Raw genomic sequence first — 20,431 nt, 5'->3', positions numbered from 1 at the left:
TGAGCCTTTGCAACAGACTCACTGCTGCCAGACACCACAGAACCATACTACAAGCCTCACCACACCTTACACTTGCACACCTTCACACAACCACCTCCTCCACAAACACCCCCTCATCACATTCACACACACACACCTGCACAACCACACCCACACACCCACAACCATCCACACACACCCCCCACCATCCACACCCACACCCCTCACCATGCCCACTAACAAGAATCCAAAGTTCAGTAACCGAGAGTTGGAGGTCCTTGTTGATGAAATCCTCAGAGTCGAGCCACAGCTCTTTGGAACATTGGTCAGACAGACCAGCATTGCAGCAAAAACAGCCATGTGGCAGACCATCGTCGATGCTGTGAATGCTGTTGCGGACACCAGAAGGACCAGGCAGGAATGCCAAGCCAGGTGGTACGATCTGCGGAGGAGGGTCCGAGCCAAGATGCTGGAGGAACACAACCAGGCCAACGCCACTGGAGGAGGGCCCTCCCGCAGACCCGTACACTACCAGCCCTGGGAGGAGAGGGTGATGGCCATACAGCCGGTGGAGGCAGTCGAAGGATTAGGAGGACTCCGAGACCCGGGTGAGTACACGAACAACGCACCTCACATGGGGCGGACCTCATCCACAACCAAAATCACCAACAGGCACGCAACCACCCCAACCTATCGCATGACTCAACCACACTCCATGAACACGCACATGCCACTGCCGCCACCATGCCCCATGCACCCAGCTGGACAATGTCAAGTCACAGGCCACAGAAGACACCAACACATGACACGGTAACCCGGACGGCGGGAGGGTGGGCCCCAAAAATCACATAGTGCAACTCAGAAGCAGACAACAATGCTCTCTGCCCATATGGCCCAGGTCACAGCCAGACAAACAGTGTGTCCCCACACAGGAAAGACTCGCCAGCAAATGGCGGACGCCTTGCATCAACACATGGGGGTGAAGGCACTGTTGTGCACATGACAGCAGCTAATGAACAGCCAACACTGTGAAAGAGTGGCAGCACACACAACCACAGCAGCAGCGCACACACAGACACTACACCCAATGGGTGCCTGGAGATCAGAAACAAAATCACAGCAACAAGCCAAGGGCCATTCAAAGGACTGGAAAAAGTGTGTGTCTAGGAAGCTGGGCTGAGGTGACAGAGGGTGACACACAGAGGGAGGGAGAGGGGGACAGAGAGGGAGGGAGAGGGGGGCAGAGAGGGAGGGATAGGGGGACAGAGAGGGAGGGAGAGGGGGACAGAGAGGGAGGGAGAGGGGGACAGAGAGGGAGGGAGACACAGGGACACGGACAGAGGGAGGAGGCTGACACACGGAGGGAGGGAGAGGGGGACAGAGAGGGAGGGAGACACAGGAAGACGGACAGAGGGAGGAGGCTGACACACAGAGGGAGGGAGAGGGGGACAGAGAGGGAGGGAGAGGGGGACAGAGAGGGAGGGAGAGGGGGACAGAGAGGGAGGGAGACACAGGGAGAGCAAATCAGCCGTGTGGTGTGTGGGAATGTCTGCTCGTCAGCAGGTAGACTCCGTGCATGTAGCCAAGGGTGGCCAGTGCCAGAACCCCCCCTCTTCTCCATGGCAAAACACAGGGCCATGTCACAACCTGTTCACGAGCACAACGACAGCTACCTGCATTATATAAGTGTGTGGATCCACTCCATGTGCACATGTACAGTGCTACACGGAAGGCGCCAATGCATGGCTCGCCACACCTGCCCACTCCACTGCTGACTGCAGTCACACTTGACGCAGCAAGTAAGACTGTGCCACACATAGTGAAAGGGGCCAAAGTGGTGCCCAAGGGACACACCCATGCACAAGTGCACTGTGAGTGGAATGCAAGACAGATCCTAATTCCAAGAGGAAAAGTGCCAACTTTGAAACTGATGAAACATGGATGTTGCATGGACCAAAATTAACATTGTCTCTCTCACACACAGGTCAACGTCGTGGTTCACCCCCCAACACTGGGGGGGAAGACTCACAGGACCCGGATCTGCGGGAGCCCGATCCCACCGGCAGCGACGACTCTCACAACTCTGTGGACGACCCCGACCGACCTGGCCCCTCTGGGGTCCAACCACCTGCAGCACCTGCGTCAGGTACAACTGTGCCAACCACCACCCCCACTCCTGCCACATCCCAGGAGACACCCAGGATCCCTGCCCCACCACCACAATGCAGCCAGGCTGGCCAGGAGGGACACGGTGTCCCGGGCACCCAGGAGGAGGCAGGCGACAACGCCAATGCCACCCCTCAGGGGTCCCGGAGACCCGATGTACCCACAAGGGCAGGCCAGCTGCAAGTGCGCAGGGGTGGTGGGAGTGGAGGACGGCGGAGGCGCGAGCCTGACCAGTTGGCTGGGGAACCGGTATTTGCCCATGTCCGTAACATCATGGACACATACCGGCAGGACACCACGGGCATGGCCCAGGTTGTGTCCATCTTCGAGGGGATCAAGACCCAGCAGGCCCAGCAACATGCCCGTCTACTGCAACACCAACGGAGGATGGAGGACAGACAGGCTGAGCAACTGACGGTGTTCCAGGGGATTCACGATACACTCCGTCAGATGGCCGACAACATGGGCAACCCTCCCTGTGCCAGACGGCGTAGAACATCACCACCCACAGGGAGGGATCAGGAGGAGGAGGAGACATCCGACAGAGCATCCCAAACATCGTCACGGTCTGCTGCTGAGGGTCCCCGCAGGAGGCCGGGTCGTCCACGGAAAGGACCGTGAGGGTCGGCGCTACATCACCATCTCCCAGGACACCTGGCCTGGCACCTGGCCCACTGGAGCAACAGCATCACAGCATCAAGAGACATTCTCTGCCACATGGCCCTGCTGGTCACTGTCTGACCAATGTTGACAAAGACTGTGGCATGGACTATGAGGATTTCCAATGGCAAGGACACCAACTCCCCTACTGAACTTTGGATTCCAAACTCCCGGAAAGCCCCTCACATCATCCCCCCCCCCAAAATAAAAATTAACACCATGAAGAGAAGATGCCTGCTGGTTGCATTATTACCTTACATGTGTGTTGTAAAGTCTAAACATGCCTGAGCTCTCTTTTGACTCCAACCATCCACACCCTGGGGCCTGAGTCTGGCACAGAACACACGGGTCACAGTGTATTAGGCAAGACAGACATGGAGCACCATACACACACGTGATGGGCCCAACCAGCTGAGGGGGTGGCCGCACAACCGTGCTGACAGACACATTGAGTACAGCAACAGTCATGCGCAGAGGTCAGGGGTCATGTCCAGTGTCCTGGGGGGCACCCAGGTATGTGTAGACAGGTGGCAGAACCATGTCCTGCAAGCTTGAGTCCGGTGGATGCAGAGAATGGGGGCCTGGCCAATGTTGGATGCATGGGGATGGCACATGTCACAATACCCACACAGTCATGGACATCATGCCCAATACACAGTCTCAGCCCACACACACAGCTTGCATCTTGCTACTCGACACATCGACACATAGCCACTATCAGGGAAAACCATGCCAGACATGCTGGATGCACCGTGGCAACACACCAGCATTGACTGAGAAGAGGCACCTTGGAGGCATAGGGACACCTTTATTAGTCATGTTATCGGGATTGCAGAGGCAACTTGAAGTACACATGAACACATCTTGTGGAGTAACATGTGGGTCCAACACTGGCACCCCCCAACTGCAGCACAAATGCCTGTTTGCCATGGAACTGGCACACAATTGTCGGCTAACAGCTAAACACCCACAGCTGCTCACGGAGAGACTGCCATACACCATTGATCCGCTGATGTGGAAGTCCCACACCATGTCAAGCCAATGCTAACCGTATGTGTCCAAGGGCAGTGTCACACACATTGATGCCATCATTACAATCCACTATCCCATCACTGATGACTGTCAACCAGGCAGACCATCTATTCAGGTGTACACAGCTGCATGTCATGTCCCATGGTGATGCTACATGGCTGCAGAGGAACCAAACATCGACAGGGGCAGTGTGCATACATCGTGAACAACTGCCACACCCAATACACCCCTGATGCATCCCTTACCCTATGGAGACTTCCAAACGTGTCCGTGCCTGTAACGCTGAGTCCGCCCACGATGACGTGTCCATGAGGAATAGCAGTGCCACAACAATGCAACCAGCAGACGGCATGCGCAAGTACCTGGGGAAGAGAGACACACAAGAAGTCAGCCACAAAAAGCACAGCCACTTGCATGTGCATTTACTCGACACATGTATGGATGACAACATGCTAGGTCACAATTATGACTGGGGAAATACAATCATCACTGCCACCATCACTCCAGTGACACACCCACACACACCTCTGACTCACGTGCCATACATGCAGGTGGAGACACACATCACAACACATGCCACACGGGGACCAATGCGTGCACACTCAGACACTGGTACTCACCACTAAGCAAAGAAGTCGCGTATGAGCCGAGTCCGGATGTCCTCTTGCGGCTCCACATCCTCCACATCACTAGCCCCATTGCCAAGCCCTTCGTCCTCCACGGGTGGATGGTCCTCGTCATGTTGATCCAGGATGAGTGGCACAGCTTTCTCAACTGCCATGTTGTGCTGCATGCAGCAGACCATGAAGATTTTGCAGACCTTCGCAGGGGCATATGGGAGCGCGCCGCCGGTCTTGTGGAGGCACCGAAATCGGCTCTTCAGCAGGCCAAACGTCCTCTCTATCACTCGCCTTGTCCGGCCATGGGCGGTGTTGTAGCGGAGCTGGGCCGGCGTGATGGGCTTGCGGAGAGGTGTGAGCAGCCATGGCATGTTGGGATAGCCAGCGTCCCCTACATGGGAAGCACATGGACATCGTTAGAAGTGGTGAAGCGGTCGTGCTGCTAGGCTATGCAAAATACAGGACGGACAGACTGTACCCACCAACAACACATGCTCTTTCGTTGCGCAGCTGCATCATCATTTCAGGCATCCTGCTACACCTCATCATGTAGGCATCGTGTGCTGATCCTGGAAAACGAGCACAGACATGTGAAATCACCATGTTGGACTGACACACCACAAGGGCATTGATGGAGTGGTAGTGCTTCCGATTGCGGTACGCCACCTCCCGTGCGTGTGGTGGTACCAAAGCTACATGTGTCCCATCTATGGACCCAATGACATGGGGCATCCCTCCCAGGGCATAGAATCCACGCTTGACCGCAGTCAACTGTTCAGGGGTTGGGAACTTGATGAAGTCATCCAGGTGAATCAACATGGCCTGTAAGAAATCATGCAGCACACGGCAGAACATGCTCTGGGACATGCCACCAACATGAGCTATGGTATATTGAAAGGTACCCGTGGCAAGAAAATGTAGGGCAGCCATTACCTTCAGCTGGGGTGTCAGTGCCGTAGGATACCTGTGCTGCGGTTGCAGGTGTGGTGCCAGTCTCGCCGTCAACTCCAGAATCAACGGTTGGGGGAAGCGGTAGCACCGGATGCTGTCATTCTCCCGCATGGCAGCCAAGTCCGGAATTGGTCGGGCAAAAGGCGGCGCTCTGCAGTAATTTGGAAGTGACAAGGAAGAGTGAGTGCACTACGACAACAATTCATATGTACTGAGCACATGTTAATCTGTCAATACACATATGCTACATAGGGAGTCAGGTATGTGCTACATGCCCTGGACACGTATGGATGCAAGGTGACACTCCTACCAAGACCCAGCCACACACGGAGATTGAGAACCTCCACATGCCATGCCATGGGAATAGCTGTGTCCCAGTGCAAGTGAACAGCCAGACGCAAGACAGGAGTGACATACGCCCACACATCAGCAGAAGTAGGATGCCGAGTGCAGCGACTGGTAGCGGAACACTAGAGCCACAGGTCACATGACATTACACTAGGACAGCCCACACACCTTGCCATGAAGGTGCACATGTCATGACTCACCACACATTCATTGTGAGGATGCAGACATGTCCTTGTCACGCTACTCCGTGTCCCATGCATACATGTGCACCTCACATCCGATACCACTTGTGGCATGGTGTGCGGAACAGTGTGCAATGTCAATCTACACACAGACACATGTTGGTTGCTGCAACAGCTGCAGCTTTTGAGGGTGCTCCAACATCGACCTGATGGGAAGCCCCCACACATACATGACATAGTCACATTGTGCACCGTGGGTAGTGACAAGTCAGGTGTGGCAACCCCTGTACCGGGCATCAGGGGACACTTCCGTGTGTTGGTGTCGGTGCCATGCCAGTGACGCTCACCCCAAGTGTGCAGTACGACATGCACACATGTCAAAGGAGTCAAGGGCATGCCTGGCACACATTGCACCGTCACACAGTACATCTGTACACATCTCATCATACATCTGGTGCCTTCTCGACTCAGGAGTAATGTTCCACATCACAGCCTGTCACACCTGTGCCCCACACATGTAGTAATGCACAGACGATGCCTTGATGTCCATTCATGGACAAGTATGTCCATCCATGGAAAAGTATGTCCATCCATGGACAAGTATGTCCGCCCTATCCCTACCTGTGTGGCGCCTGTCACCACTGTGATGTGTGAAAACCGCCGTACTGCTGCTAAGAGGGCCTGTGTACGTTCCCATATCACTATGGGAGTGCTGCCGTATGTGTACCCATCGTGATGGCGAGCGTACAGGCATGTGTACGGACCGTCCCACTACGAGTACGCATACGCGAGGACACCCATAGTGATAGGGAGCGTACAGGCATGTGTACGGCCCGTTCCACTATGAGTACGCATACGCAAGAACACCCATAGTGGTAGGGCCGTACGCACGCCTGTACGCTCCCTATCACTATGGGTGTCCTCGCGTATGCGTACTCGTAGTGGTACGGGCCGTACACACGCCTGTACGCTCACAATCACTATGGGTGTCCTCGCGTATGCGTACTCGTAGTGGTACGGGCCGTACACACGCCTGTACGCTCCCTATCACTATGGGTGTCCTCGCGTATGCGTACTCGTAGTGGTACGGGCCGTACACACGCCTGTACGCTCCCTATCACTATGGGTGTCCTCGCGTATGCGTACTCGTAGTGGTACGGGCCGTACACACGCCTGTACGCTCCCTATCACTATGGGTGTCCTTGCGTATGCGTACTCGTAGTGGTACGGGCCGTACACACGCCTGTACGCTCACTATCACTACGTGTACGCATACGCGAGGACACCCATAGTGATAGTGAACGTAGGCACGCGTGTACGGGCCGTTGCAATGCATTTGGGGTGCCCTAGGGCCCTGGAACGCACCGTACCTGTGTGTGAAGCTCCAAATTACATAGGGGACACATGAGGGACAAGTATTAAGGCCTACATGCATGCTGGTTGTCATGGAGACCAAGTTCAAATTTTGAATTTGTTCTGGAAGGTGCACAGCAGAAGTCAGTTGGAATTGATCTACTTTGTTGCAATGTGTTTGTGGGGTTGACATCATGCTGAAGAAAAAAACAGAATTAGAACCCACAGACTGCTAGGTTTGAAGGGATTGGAGGAAACATAGGATGCAAATGTGAGTGACCAATCACTCTGTACTCCTGTGCATGAGATGGGCCAGCAAGGCAGATATAAGGCAGCCAGGTCCCATGAGGGAGCACTTGCCTGCACATCTTTGTATTCCACGACCCAGCTGCTGCTACTGATTCCCTGGAACCATGTCAAGGGCTGTGGAGAGGTCACAGCCATTCACCCTGGAGGAGAACATGGCTTTGGTGGATGTGATCCTCCCACGGTACCCCATGCTGTATGGGCGACCAGGTTATCAGGTGAGTGCAGTGTCCACTGGCACAGACTGTGTCCCTTTTTAGTGACTGTGACTTCTGCCATTGTGTCCAGGTGTGACACACATGCTATGTACTGTAGGGGGGGTTCCAGGGGGGGGAATGCCTGATGTCTCCCAGCAGTGCCCAGAGACAGTAGGGGTGGGGGCCTATCACTCCCAGCAGTGCCCTGAGACAGTAGGGGTGGGGGCCTATCACTCCCAGCAGTGCCCTGAGACAGGAGGGGTGGGTGCAGAGTCCTCCCAGCAGTGCCCTGAGACAGGAGGGGTGGGTGCAGAGTCCTCCCAGCAGTGCCCTGAGACAGTAGGGGTGGGGGCCTATCACTCCCAGCAGTGCCCTGAGACAGGAGGGGTGGGGGCCTATCACTCCCAGCAGTGCCCTGAGACAGTAGGGGTGGGGGCCTATCACTCCCAGCAGTGCCCTGAGACAGTAGGGGTGGGTGCCTATCACTCCCAGCAGTGCCCTGAGACAGGAGGGGTGGGTGCAGAGTCCTCCCAGCAGTGCCCTGAGACAGTAGGGGTGGGGGCCTATCACTCCCAGCAGTGCCCAGAGACAGTAGGGGTGGGGGCCTATCACTCCCAGTAGTGCCCTGAGACAGAAGGGGTGGGGGCCTATCACTCCCAGCAGTGCCCTGAGACAGTAGGGGTGGGGGCCTATCACTCCCAGCAGTGCCCTGAGACAGTAGGGGTGGGTGCCTATCACTCCCAGCAGTGCCCTGAGACAGGAGGGGTGGGTGCAGAGTCCTCCCAGCAGTGCCCTGAGCCAGTAGGGGTGGGGGCCTATCACTCCCAGCAGTGCCCTGAGACAGGAGGGGTGGGGGCCTATCACTCCCAGCAGTGCCCTGAGACAGTAGGGGTGGGGGCCTATCACTCCCAGCAGTGCCCTGAGACAGTAGGGGTGGGTGCCTATCACTCCCAGCAGTGCCCTGAGACAGGAGGGGTGGGTGCAGAGTCCTCCCAGCAGTGCCCTGAGACAGTAGGGGTGGGGGCATATCACTCCCAGCAGTGCCCTGAGACAGGAGGGGTGGGTGCAGAGTCCTCCCAGCAGTGCCCTGAGACAGTAGGGGTGGGGGCCTATCACTCCCAGCAGTGCCCTGAGACAGGAGGGGTGGGGGCCTATCACTCCCAGCAGTGCCCTGAGACAGTAGGGGTGGGGGCCTATCACTCCCAGCAGTGCCCTGAGACAGTAGGGGTGGGTGCCTATCACTCCCAGCAGTGCCCTGAGACAGGAGGGGTGGGTGCAGAGTCCTCCCAGCAGTGCCCTGAGACAGTAGGGGTGGGGGCCTATCACTCCCAGCAGTGCCCTGAGACAGGAGGGGTGGGGGCCTATCACTCCCAGCAGTGCCCTGAGACAGGAGGGGTGGGTGCAGAGTCCTCCCAGCAGTGCCCTGAGACAGTAGGGGTGGGGGCCTATCACTCCCAGCAGTGCCCTGAGACAGTAGGGGTGGGTGCCTATCACTCCCAGCAGTGCCCTGAGACAGGAGGGGTGGGTGTAGAGTCCTCCCAGCAGTGCCCTGAGACAGTAGGGGTGGGGGCCTATCACTCCCAGCAGTGCCCTGAGACAGGAGGGGTGGGTGCAGAGTCCTCCCAGCAGTGCCCTGAGACAGTAGGGGTGGGTGCCTATCACTCCCAGCAGTGCCCTGAGACAGTAGGGGTGGGTGCCTATCACTCCCAGCAGTGCCCTGAGACAGGAGGGGTGGGTGCAGGGTCCTCCCAGCAGTGCCCTGAGACAGTAGGGGTGGGTGCCTATCACTCCAAGCAGTGCCCTGAGACAGTAGGGGTGGGTGCCTATCACTCCAAGCAGTGCCCTGAGACAGGAGGCGTGGGTGCAGAGTTCTCCCAGCAGTGCCCTGAGACAGTAGGGGTGGGGGCCTATCACTCACAGCAGTGCCCTGAGACAGGAGGGGTGGGTGTGATGCACAGTGTGAGCCTGGCTCATTGATTGTGTAGTTGCCCTCATTCCACCTGTGTCCTTTCAATGGCACCTACTGCTTTTGGCCTTCCCCCACAGGATCATGTCCCTATGACAAAGTTGCAATGCGTTGGATGCACACTATGCCTTGTTGTAAACAGCAAATGTGTTCTAATCTGTGTCCCCGTGACATGTGCAAGGTGTATTGATGTAGTGTCACTTGTTCATCCTCACAGGTAGACGCCTCTGCCAAGGAGCAGATATGGCTGGACGCCGTCAGCGCCGTGAGGAGTGCGGATGGTCGGAGGCGGCACCTGTCCCAGGTGAGGAAATGCTGGCAGGATATCCGGTGCTGGACGCGGAGGATCGCACGGGTCCTGCTGGGGGACTCACCTGAGAGCCACAAGAACCGCGGGCGCCGCCGTCTCTCCCACATCCAGAAACCTGTGCTGGCGGTGGTCTTTCCTGACTTGGACAGGACATGCAGCAGCCGGAAGGGGGTAGGTACATGTGTGTGTTTGTTGTGTTTCACCAGCATTTGTAAGTGCACTGTTCCATGGATACACTTCCAGGGTTTATGGTGCAGTGCAGATCCTGTTCCCCACAGTATTGCAGTGCTCTCCTGCCTCCCTTCCCCTCCTTGCAATGTGTTCCCTGGTCTGTGTGCAGTCACTCCATCACAAGGTTATGTAGCCTGACACCTTCTCCAAGTGTACAATGCCTGCAGCATCATGTGTGGGGGTGGTGTGTAACAGGTTTTGTGACCTTGCCTGTGCCCTGTCCAGTTCTGGACTTGTGGGTTCCATGTCAGTTGGCACTAATGCTGAGTCCAGACATGGGAGTTAATCTCTCGAGTGCCAGGCCTTCCAGCAGGCATGTCCCATGTGGTGCCCTGTGACATGATGTGCATGAGTGTGCGTTAGGCATAGTGCAGGGATGTTAGCGTGTGTTGCAGTCATTCCCATTCAGGAGCATGGAGTTGTGTGGCCACTACTGTCCCCAGGGGCATCTTTTCCTAGGTATCATGTGTGTAATCCGAGTATGTCGACAATCTCTGTGTCTACAGCATAGGTTGTGCTCTGTGCCATTGTCCCCTGGCACCATGTTCCTTGACGTGAGATGTATTACAAGTGTCCACTGTCCAGCCTGACCTGATTTTCAAAGTACATACTCACGGTGGCCATTGCCTGTGTGTCTTGTTGCAATCATCTGATGATGCCCATTGGTAGATTATTATTAGGACAGGCGCACCTTGGGTATTTGGTGTGCAATTTGGTGTGCAATCTTGAATTGTTGCATCCCATGTGTATTTCACCCAGACTAAGAGATGTGTCTCCACAGATTTGTCTCATGTAGGGGGTGGGTGGGGCGGGCATGGCCTACATGTCAAGAACTGTCATCACCTTGCTCGGACTGGCCAGTGTGTGATGTTTGTCTGGACATACACTCAAGGTGCAGCGTGCCAGTCAGGGTGGGCATGTTCTCAGTAATACCTATGCTGCATGTGCCTCTAGTTCCTGGCTTTGGTCCCTGCTCATCCCAATTTCCTGCCACGCTGTGTGGTGCAGATGCAGTGCTGTATTGTCCCCAGGGCCTTGCTCCTCAGTCAGAATACCATGTCATCTCATTTGCTATTGTGTCATGCTCTCCATAGTTTTTCCATGGCATGGTGGGTCACACAACTGTGTCTTGCAGGGCCTACGTATGTACCTTGTTTTGTAGTTGTAACTCATCCTTTGTTTCAGGCTATGCACTGTAACCTACGTCGATTTGACTCATGTGACATATGTATACAGGTGTATGATTAATTTCTGTCTCTTCACCCTGCCCACAGCATCGTCGGGGGACACGGAGGGAGACATGGACACAGACGGCGCGGAGGGACCGAGCACCAGTGCCAGCGGTGACATCGGGGCTGGCACTTCGAGTGGGACTGAGGCGGAGGAGAGTGACCCCGGGGACCTGTCGACTGGCACAACAGAGTATGAAGCTCGCGGGTCCGAGGATGATCTCTCCGAGTGGGCGGTGGCTGCACCACCATCTGACAGCAGCCCTACATCTGGCACCGCCCCCTCCATTGGCATCAGCTGCCTCCCACGTGCTCGTGTCCCTTCCCAACGTGCCCGGTCACCACATGTCTCCTTCCTGCCAGGCACCGCACCCCCTGCCCCTGTCTCCACTGCTGCCGCCAATGCTGAGTCTGTGGACATCCAGCGGCAGTTGCAGATTGGTCAGACTGCGATCCTTAATGTCCTCCATGGCCACAGCCAGGTCCTCAACAACAAGGAGGCATACTTGGAGGGCATTCATTCATCGCAGGCTGACCAACGCAACTTGCTGAGGTCCATAGACTCCACACTGACTGCAGCAGTGGGTCTCCTGCAGCGCTACGTCCCACCCCCTACCCCTGCTCCTTCCACAATTCCCACTCCCATGCCTGTCCCACATACACCCAGAAGTAAGCATGCACCCACCACAACAGACACAGGCACCACACCAGCAGGGAAGGTCCGCCGCACACCTCCTGACACGCACACACAGGGTGCAGTAGGCACACCCACTGGGTCGGGGGGCAAACGTGTGACACGCAGCCAGAGTGGGAGTCCGCATTCCACCCAATCCACTCCCTCCAAATCCCCTCCCCTCAGCTCTCCTTGCCACATCTCCCCCAAAGACTCCTTCATGGCCGCTCTGTCCCTGAGCCCCACAGTGACGCCACCACGCAAGCGGTCAAGGAAGTCCTCAGTCAGGGTGGTTGAGTCCCCCCCCTGTCCACACCCTCCCCCAGTGGCGCTGCGACCCATCCCTCTGACCCCCCCCTCCTTGGGGCCTGTGGTTCCTTCGGGTGCAGGGGAGTCCCTGGAGGACCTTGCTAAGGTGTGCAGCGAGATCCTGGCCACCGCCTTTGGCCCTGCCCCACCCCCTGTGGTGGAGTCCTCCATCCCTGCACCCACAACGCCTACCCTTCACCCTCCTGTCCCTGCGGTGCCTGTTTCTTCCCCCCCACATGATGCCCTCATCCCTGTGGAAGACAACGGATTGTAACTGTGCAGGCAAGCTAGGGGACACGCATCCCACTGTGTCCCCCATCCAGCTGGGACTCCTGGACTGCCCTATGGCCTTTGTTAATCTTTGACTTACGTCATACTAGTTTTTTGGTCATGCTGAATAAAGCTATTTGTTTTTTGCCCTTGTAACACTCCTGCATTGCTGGCATTGCTGTTGGTGGGGCTGCTACATGGTTGTGGGTGTTGGTCATGTGTTGGGTGTGTGGGAAATGTAGTAGTGTGCTGCTCATAGGGGGGACCCTGGGATCTGTGTGCCATCACACGGTGTTAGCTAGCTTTCTCCATTCATGTAAGCAGTTGCTGCATGTTAGACGGACCGGGAGGGTCGGCCGAGGACAAGGGGAGAGGTCTCCGGGGAGAGCCGTCTCCAGCGATCGTACAGATAAATAACTTCCCCCCCACAGACAGACACCACACAAGGAGAAGATTTAGCGTTCTTTATAGGCAATTTCTTACGGTACGATGGAAGGTACAAGGAGGTCTGGACTCAGGGGTCCCCTCGATTCAAGTCTCTCAAGATGGGGAAAGGGGGTAGCGGGACAGTCTGGTTACCAGTCTGGTAGTTGAGGTGGTATGGTGGATAGCTCACAATCCTCGAGCTCGGTGTTCTAGCTGGGACGGGCCGCGGCAGCGCCAGCAGGTCCCGGTGAAGATGGTTGATACACGGTCCGCGGCAGCGCCAGCAGGTCCCGGAGAGATGGTCGATGCACGGTCCGCGGCAGCGCCAGCAGGTCCCGGTGAGGATGGTCGTTACAACGGGCCGCGGCAGCGCCAGCAGGTCCCGACGAGGATGGATGTTGCAGAAGGCCGCGGCAGCGCCAGCAGGCAGTACAATAGTTCACAAGATAGGGCTACGGCAGCGCCAGTAGTCCGTCAAGGCTGAGTTCTCTCGGTGTCTCTCGACTCCAGGATACAACTGCCGTCCTGCTCCGGAGCTGCCCTAGTTATAGGTCTGGCGCCCTTTGATGTCCGGACCCTCGCACTTGGAGGTCGGAGGGTCCGGGATGAAGGTGTCCAGACACCCAGCAGGGGGTGGAGCCAGCGCCTGGGGGAGCTGGAGGCGATCGGCACCTGGCGGGGGAGAGCCCTTGACGCTTCGTTCTCCCATTGACCTGCCAAGTGGTCCGCTCACCTCCTGGGTGGATGGTGGTGCCGGGATGCCGGGGCCGGCCAGGCCCAGGGTTAGGGTCGGGTGGAGGCCACGCGGCCTCGTGGCGCAGGGCCCAAGATGGCGGCTTGATCCGGCCGGGGGAGCCGGTGGTGGCTCGGTCCCGTGATACATGGAGGTCCGGGGGCAGGAGTTCCGTCGGGAGACGGAGTGCGGGTGATTCGTGTGGGTCACGCCTGGCGGGCCGGGGCTTAGGCCCTGTCATGCGGGGGGGGAGCAAGCCTTTCGTGTGGCCTGTCCAACACTGCATGTTGCAATTGTCCCAAGGTGTATTCCTTCCTCTGTGTACCCTGACTTCTTCCCTGCAGGGTGTCCCCTGACTTTGGCACAGAGCTGTGTGTCCATTAGCTGGGTGTGTGACGTAGTCCTTCACCTTTGCACATGCATGCTGAGCGATGTCTCCACCTGCATCATTCGTGGCATCCTTGGTAGTCATTGTACTTGTGTATGTGGCCTATTGACATGACTTCATGTGTACATGTTTTATTTTCTGCGCTATGCATGCGTATACTCCCATGTGGTACATGTACTGCAGGGTCTTTGTGCACCTGACTGACATTTGTGGGCATGGTATCTGTGACTGCTCCACCCTTTGCGTTCCATGGGCACTGCTGGGAGGACTCTGCACACACCCCTCCTGTGTCTGGGCACTGCTGCGAGGACTCTGCACACACCCCTCCTGTCTCTTGGCACTGCTGGGAGTGATAGGCCCCCACCCCTCCTGTCTCAGGGCACTGCTGGGAGTGATAGGCACCCACCCCTCCTGTCTCAGGGCACTGCTGGGAGTGATAGGCACCCACCCCTCCTGTCTCAGGGCACTGCTGGGAGTGATAGGCCCCCACCCCTACTGTCTCAGGGCACTGCTGGGAGTGATAGGCACCCACCCCTACTGTCAGGACACTGCTGGGAGTGATAGGCCCCCACCACTCCTGTCTCAGGGCACTGCTGGGAGGACTCTGCACCCACCCCTCCTGCCTCTGGGCACTGCTGCGAGGACTCTGCACACACCCCTCCTGTGTCTGGGCACTGCTGGGAGGACACTGCACACACCCCTCCTGCCTCTGGGCACTGCTGGGAGTGATAGGCCCCCACCCCTACTGTCTCAGGGCACTGCTGGGAGTGATAGGCCCCCACCCCTCCTGTTTCAGGGCACTGCTGGGAGGACTCTGCACCCACCCCTCCTGCCTCTGGGCACTGCTGCGAGGACTCTGCACACACCCCTCCTGTGTCTGGGCACTGCTGGGAGGACTCTGCACACACCCCTCCTGCCTCTGGGCACTGCTGGGAGTGATAGGCCCCCACCCCTACTGTCTCAGGGCACTGCTGGGAGTGATAGGCCCCCACCCCTACTGTCTCAGGGCACTGCTGGGAGTGATAGGCCCCCACCCCTCCTGTCTCAGGGCACTGCTGGGAGTGATAGGCCCCCACCCCTCCTGTCTCAGGGCACTGCTGGGAGTGATGGGCCCCCACCCCTCCTGTCTCAGGGCACTGCTGGGAGTGATAGGCCCCCACCCCTCCTGTCTCAGGGCACTGCTGGGAGGACTCTGCACCCACCCCTCCTGCCTCTGGGCACTGCTGCGAGGACTCTGCACACACCCCTCCTGTGTCTGGGCACTGCTGGGAGGACTCTGCACACACCCCTCCTGCCTCTGGGCACTGCTGGGAGGACTCTGCACACACCCCTCATGTGTCTGGGCACTGCAGGGAGGACTCTGCACCCACCCCTCCTGCCTCTGGGCACTGCTGCGAGGACTCTGCACACACCCCTCCTGTGTCTGGGCACTGCTGGGAGGACTCTGCACACACCCCTCCTGCCTCTGGGCACTGCTGGGAGGACTCTGCACACACCCCTCCTGTGTCTGGGCACTGCTGGGAGGACTCTGCACCCACCCCTCCTGCCTCTGGGCACTGCTGCGAGGACTCTGCACACACCCCTCCTGTCTCTGGGCACTGCTGGGACTGATAGGCCCCCACCCCTCCTGTCTCAGGGCACTGCTGGGAGTGATAGGCACCCACCCCTCCTGTCTCAGGGCACTGCTGGGAGTGATAGGCACCCACCCCTCCTGTCTCAGGGCACTGCTGGGAGTGATAGGCCCCCACCCCTACTGTCTCAGGGCACTGCTGGGAGTGATAGGCACCCACCCCTACTGTCTCAGGGCAGTGCTGGGAGTGATAGGCACCCACCCCTCCTGTCAGGGCACTGCTGGGAGTGATAGGCCCCCACCCCTCCTGTCTCAGGGCACTGCTGGGAGGACTCTGCACCCACCCCTCCTGCCTCTGGGCACTGCTGCGAGGACTCTGCACACACCCCTCCTGTGTCTGGGCACTGCTGGGAGGACTCTGCACACACCCCTCCTGCCTCTGGGCACTGCTGGGAGTGATAGGCCCCCACCCCTACTGTCTCAGGGCACTGCTGGGAGTGATAGGCCCCCACCCCTACTATCTCAAGGCACTGCTGGGAGTGATAGGCCCCCACCCCTCCTGTCTCAGGGCACTGCTGGGAGTGATAGGCACCCACCCCTCCTGTCTCAGGGCACTGCTGGGAGTGATAGGCACCCACCCCTCCTGTCTCAGGGCACTGCTGGGAGTGATAGGCCCCCACCCCTACTGTCTCAGGGCACTGCTGGGAGTGATAGGCACCCACCCCTACTGTCTCAGGGCACTGCTGGGAGTGATAGGCACCCACCCCTCCTGTCAGGGCACTGCTGGGAGTGATAGGCCCCCACCCCTCCTGTCTCAGGGCACTGCTGGGAGGACTCTGCACCCACCCCTCCTGCCTCTGGGCACTGCTGCGAGGACTCTGCACACACCCCTCCTGTGTCTGGGCACTGCTGGGAGGACACTGCACACACCCCTCCTGCCTCTGGGCACTGCTGGGAGTGATAGGCCCCCACCCCTACTGTCTCAGGGCACTGCTGGGAGTGATAGGCCCCCACCCCTCCTGTCTCAGGGCACTGCTGGGAGGACTCTGCACCCACCCCTCCTGCCTCTGGGCACTGCTGCGAGGACTTTGCACACACCCCTCCTGTGTCTGGGCACTGCTGGGAGGACTCTGCACACACCCCTCCTGCCTCTGGGCACTGCTGGGAGTGATAGGCCCCCACCCCTACTGTCTCAGGGCACTGCTGGGAGTGATAGGCCCCCACCCCTCCTGTCTCAGGGCACTGCTGGGAGTAATAGGCCCCCACCCCTCCTGTCTCAGGGCACTGCTGGGAGTGATGGCCCCCCACCCCTCCTGTCTCAGGGCACTGCTGGGAGTGATAGGCCCCCACCCCTCCTGTCTCAGGGCACTGCTGGGAGGACTCTGCACCCACCCCTGCTGCCTCTGGGCACTGCTGCGAGGACTCTGCACACACCCCTCCTGTGTCTGGGCACTGCTGGGAGGACTCTGCACACACCCCTCCTGCCTCTGGGCACTGCTGGGAGGACTCTGCACACACCCCTCCTGTGTCTGGGCACTGCAGGGAGGACTCTGCACCCACCCCTCCTGCCTCTGGGCACTGCTGCGAGGACTCTGCACACACCCCTCCTGTGTCTGGGCACTGCTGGGAGGACTCTGCACACACCCCTCCTGCCTCTGGGCACTGCTGCGAGGACTCTGCACACACCCCTCCTGCCTCTGGGCACTGCTGCGAGGACTCTGCACACACCCCTCCTGTCTCTGGGCACTGCTGGGACTGATAGGCCCCCACCCCTCCTGTCTCAGGGCACTGCTGGGAGTGATAGGCACCCACCCCTCCTGTCTCAGGGCACTGCTGGGAGTGATAGGCACCCACCCCTCCTGTCTCAGGGCACTGCTGGGAGTGATAGGCCCCCACCCCTACTGTCTCAGGGCACTGCTGGGAGTGATAGGCACCCACCCCTACTGTCTCAGGGCAGTGCTGGGAGTGATAGGCACCCACCCCTCCTGTCAGGGCACTGCTGGGAGTGATAGGCCCCCACCCCTCCTGTCTCAGGGCACTGCTGGGAGGACTCTGCACCCACCCCTCCTGCCTCTGGGCACTGCTGCGAGGACTCTGCACACACCCCTCCTGTGTCTGGGCACTGCTGGGAGGACTCTGCACACACCCCTCCTGCCTCTGGGCACTGCTGGGAGTGATAGGCCCCCACCCCTACTGTCTCAGGGCACTGCTGGGAGTGATAGGCCCCCACCCCTACTATCTCAAGGCACTGCTGGGAGTGATAGGCCCCCACCCCTCCTGTCTCAGGGCACTGCTGGGAGTGATAGGCACCCACCCCTCCTGTCTCAGGGCACTGCTGGGAGTGATAGGCACCCACCCCTCCTGTCTCAGGGCACTGCTGGGAGTGATAGGCCCCCACCCCTACTGTCTCAGGGCACTGCTGGGAGTGATAGGCACCCACCCCTACTGTCTCAGGGCACTGCTGGGAGTGATAGGCACCCACCCCTCCTGTCAGGGCACTGCTGGGAGTGATAGGCCCCCACCCCTCCTGTCTCAGGGCACTGCTGGGAGGACTCTGCACCCACCCCTCCTGCCTCTGGGCACTGCTGCGAGGACTCTGCACACACCCCTCCTGTGTCTGGGCACTGCTGGGAGGACACTGCACACACCCCTCCTGCCTCTGGGCACTGCTGGGAGTGATAGGCCCCCACCCCTACTGTCTCAGGGCACTGCTGGGAGTGATAGGCCCCCACCCCTCCTGTCTCAGGGCACTGCTGGGAGGACTCTGCACCCACCCCTCCTGCCTCTGGGCACTGCTGCGAGGACTTTGCACACACCCCTCCTGTGTCTGGGCACTGCTGGGAGGACTCTGCACACACCCCTCCTGCCTCTGGGCACTGCTGGGAGTGATAGGCCCCCACCCCTACTGTCTCAGGGCACTGCTGGGAGTGATAGGCCCCCACCCCTCCTGTCTCAGGGCACTGCTGGGAGTAATAGGCCCCCACCCCTCCTGTCTCAGGGCACTGCTGGGAGTGATGGCCCCCCACCCCTCCTGTCTCAGGGCACTGCTGGGAGTGATAGGCCCCCACCCCTCCTGTCTCAGGGCACTGCTGGGAGGACTCTGCACCCACCCCTGCTGCCTCTGGGCACTGCTGCGAGGACTCTGCACACACCCCTCCTGTGTCTGGGCACTGCTGGGAGGACTCTGCACACACCCCTCCTGCCTCTGGGCACTGCTGGGAGGACTCTGCACACACCCCTCCTGTGTCTGGGCACTGCAGGGAGGACTCTGCACCCACCCCTCCTGCCTCTGGGCACTGCTGCGAGGACTCTGCACACACCCCTCCTGTGTCTGGGCACTGCTGGGAGGACTCTGCACACACCCCTCCTGCCTCTGGGCACTGCTGCGAGGACTCTGCACACACCCCTCCTGTGTCTGGGCACTGCTGGGAGGACTCTGCACCCACCCCTCCTGCCTCTGGGCACTGCTGCGAGGACTCTGCACACACCCCTCCTGTCTCTGGGCACTGCTGGGAGTGATAGGCCCCCACCCCTCCTGTCTCAGGGCACTGCTGGGAGTGATAGGCACCCACCCCTCCTGTCTCAGGGCACTGCTGGGAGTGATAGGCCCCCACCCCTCCTGTCTCAGGGCACTGCTGGGAGTGATAGGCACCCACCCCTACTGTCTCAGGGCACTGCTGGGAGTGATAGGCACCCACCCCTCCTGTCAGGGCACTGCTGGGAGTGATAGGCCCCCACCCCTCCTGTCTCAGGGCACTGCTGGGAGGACTCTGCACCCACCCCTCCTGCCTCTGGGCACTGCTGCGAGGACTCTGCACACACCCCTCCTGTGTCTGGGCACTGCTGGGAGGACTCTGCACACACCCCTCCTGCCTCTGGGCACTGCTGGGAGTGATAGGCCCCCACCCCTACTGTCTCAGGGCACTGCTGGGAGTGATAGGCCCCCACCCCTACTATCTCAGGGCACTGCTGGGAGTGATAGGCCCCCACCCCTCCTGTCTCAGGGCACTGCTGGGAGTGATAGGCCCCCACCCCTCCTGTCTCAGGGCACTGCTGGGAGTGATAGGCCCCCACCCCTCCTGTCTCAGGGCACTGCTGGGAGGACTCTGCACCCACCCCTCCTGCCTCTGGGCACTGCTGCGAGGACTCAGCACACACCCCTCCTGTGTCTGGGCACTGCTGGGAGGACTCTGCACACACCCCTCCTGCCTCTGGGCACTGCTGGGAGGACTCTGCACACACCCCTCCTGTGTCTGGGCACTGCGGGGAGGACTCTGCACCCACCCCTCCTGCCTCTGGGCACTGCTGCGAGGACTCTGCACACACCCCTCCTGTGTCTGGGCACTGCTGGGAGGACTCTGCACACACCCCTCCTGCCTCTGGGCACTGCTGGGAGGACTCTGCACACACCCCTCCTGTGTCTGGGCACTGCTGGGAGGACTCTGCACCCACCCCTCCTGCCTCTGGGCACTGCTGCGAGGACTCTGCACACACCCCTCCTGTCTCTGGGCACTGCTGGGAGTGATAGGCCC

This window comes from Triturus cristatus, chromosome 9, assembly GCF_964204655.1.
Source record: "Triturus cristatus chromosome 9, aTriCri1.1, whole genome shotgun sequence".
In the NCBI taxonomy this organism is placed as follows: Eukaryota; Metazoa; Chordata; class Amphibia; order Caudata; family Salamandridae; genus Triturus; species Triturus cristatus.
Note: the sequence above shows the minus strand (reverse complement) of the source record.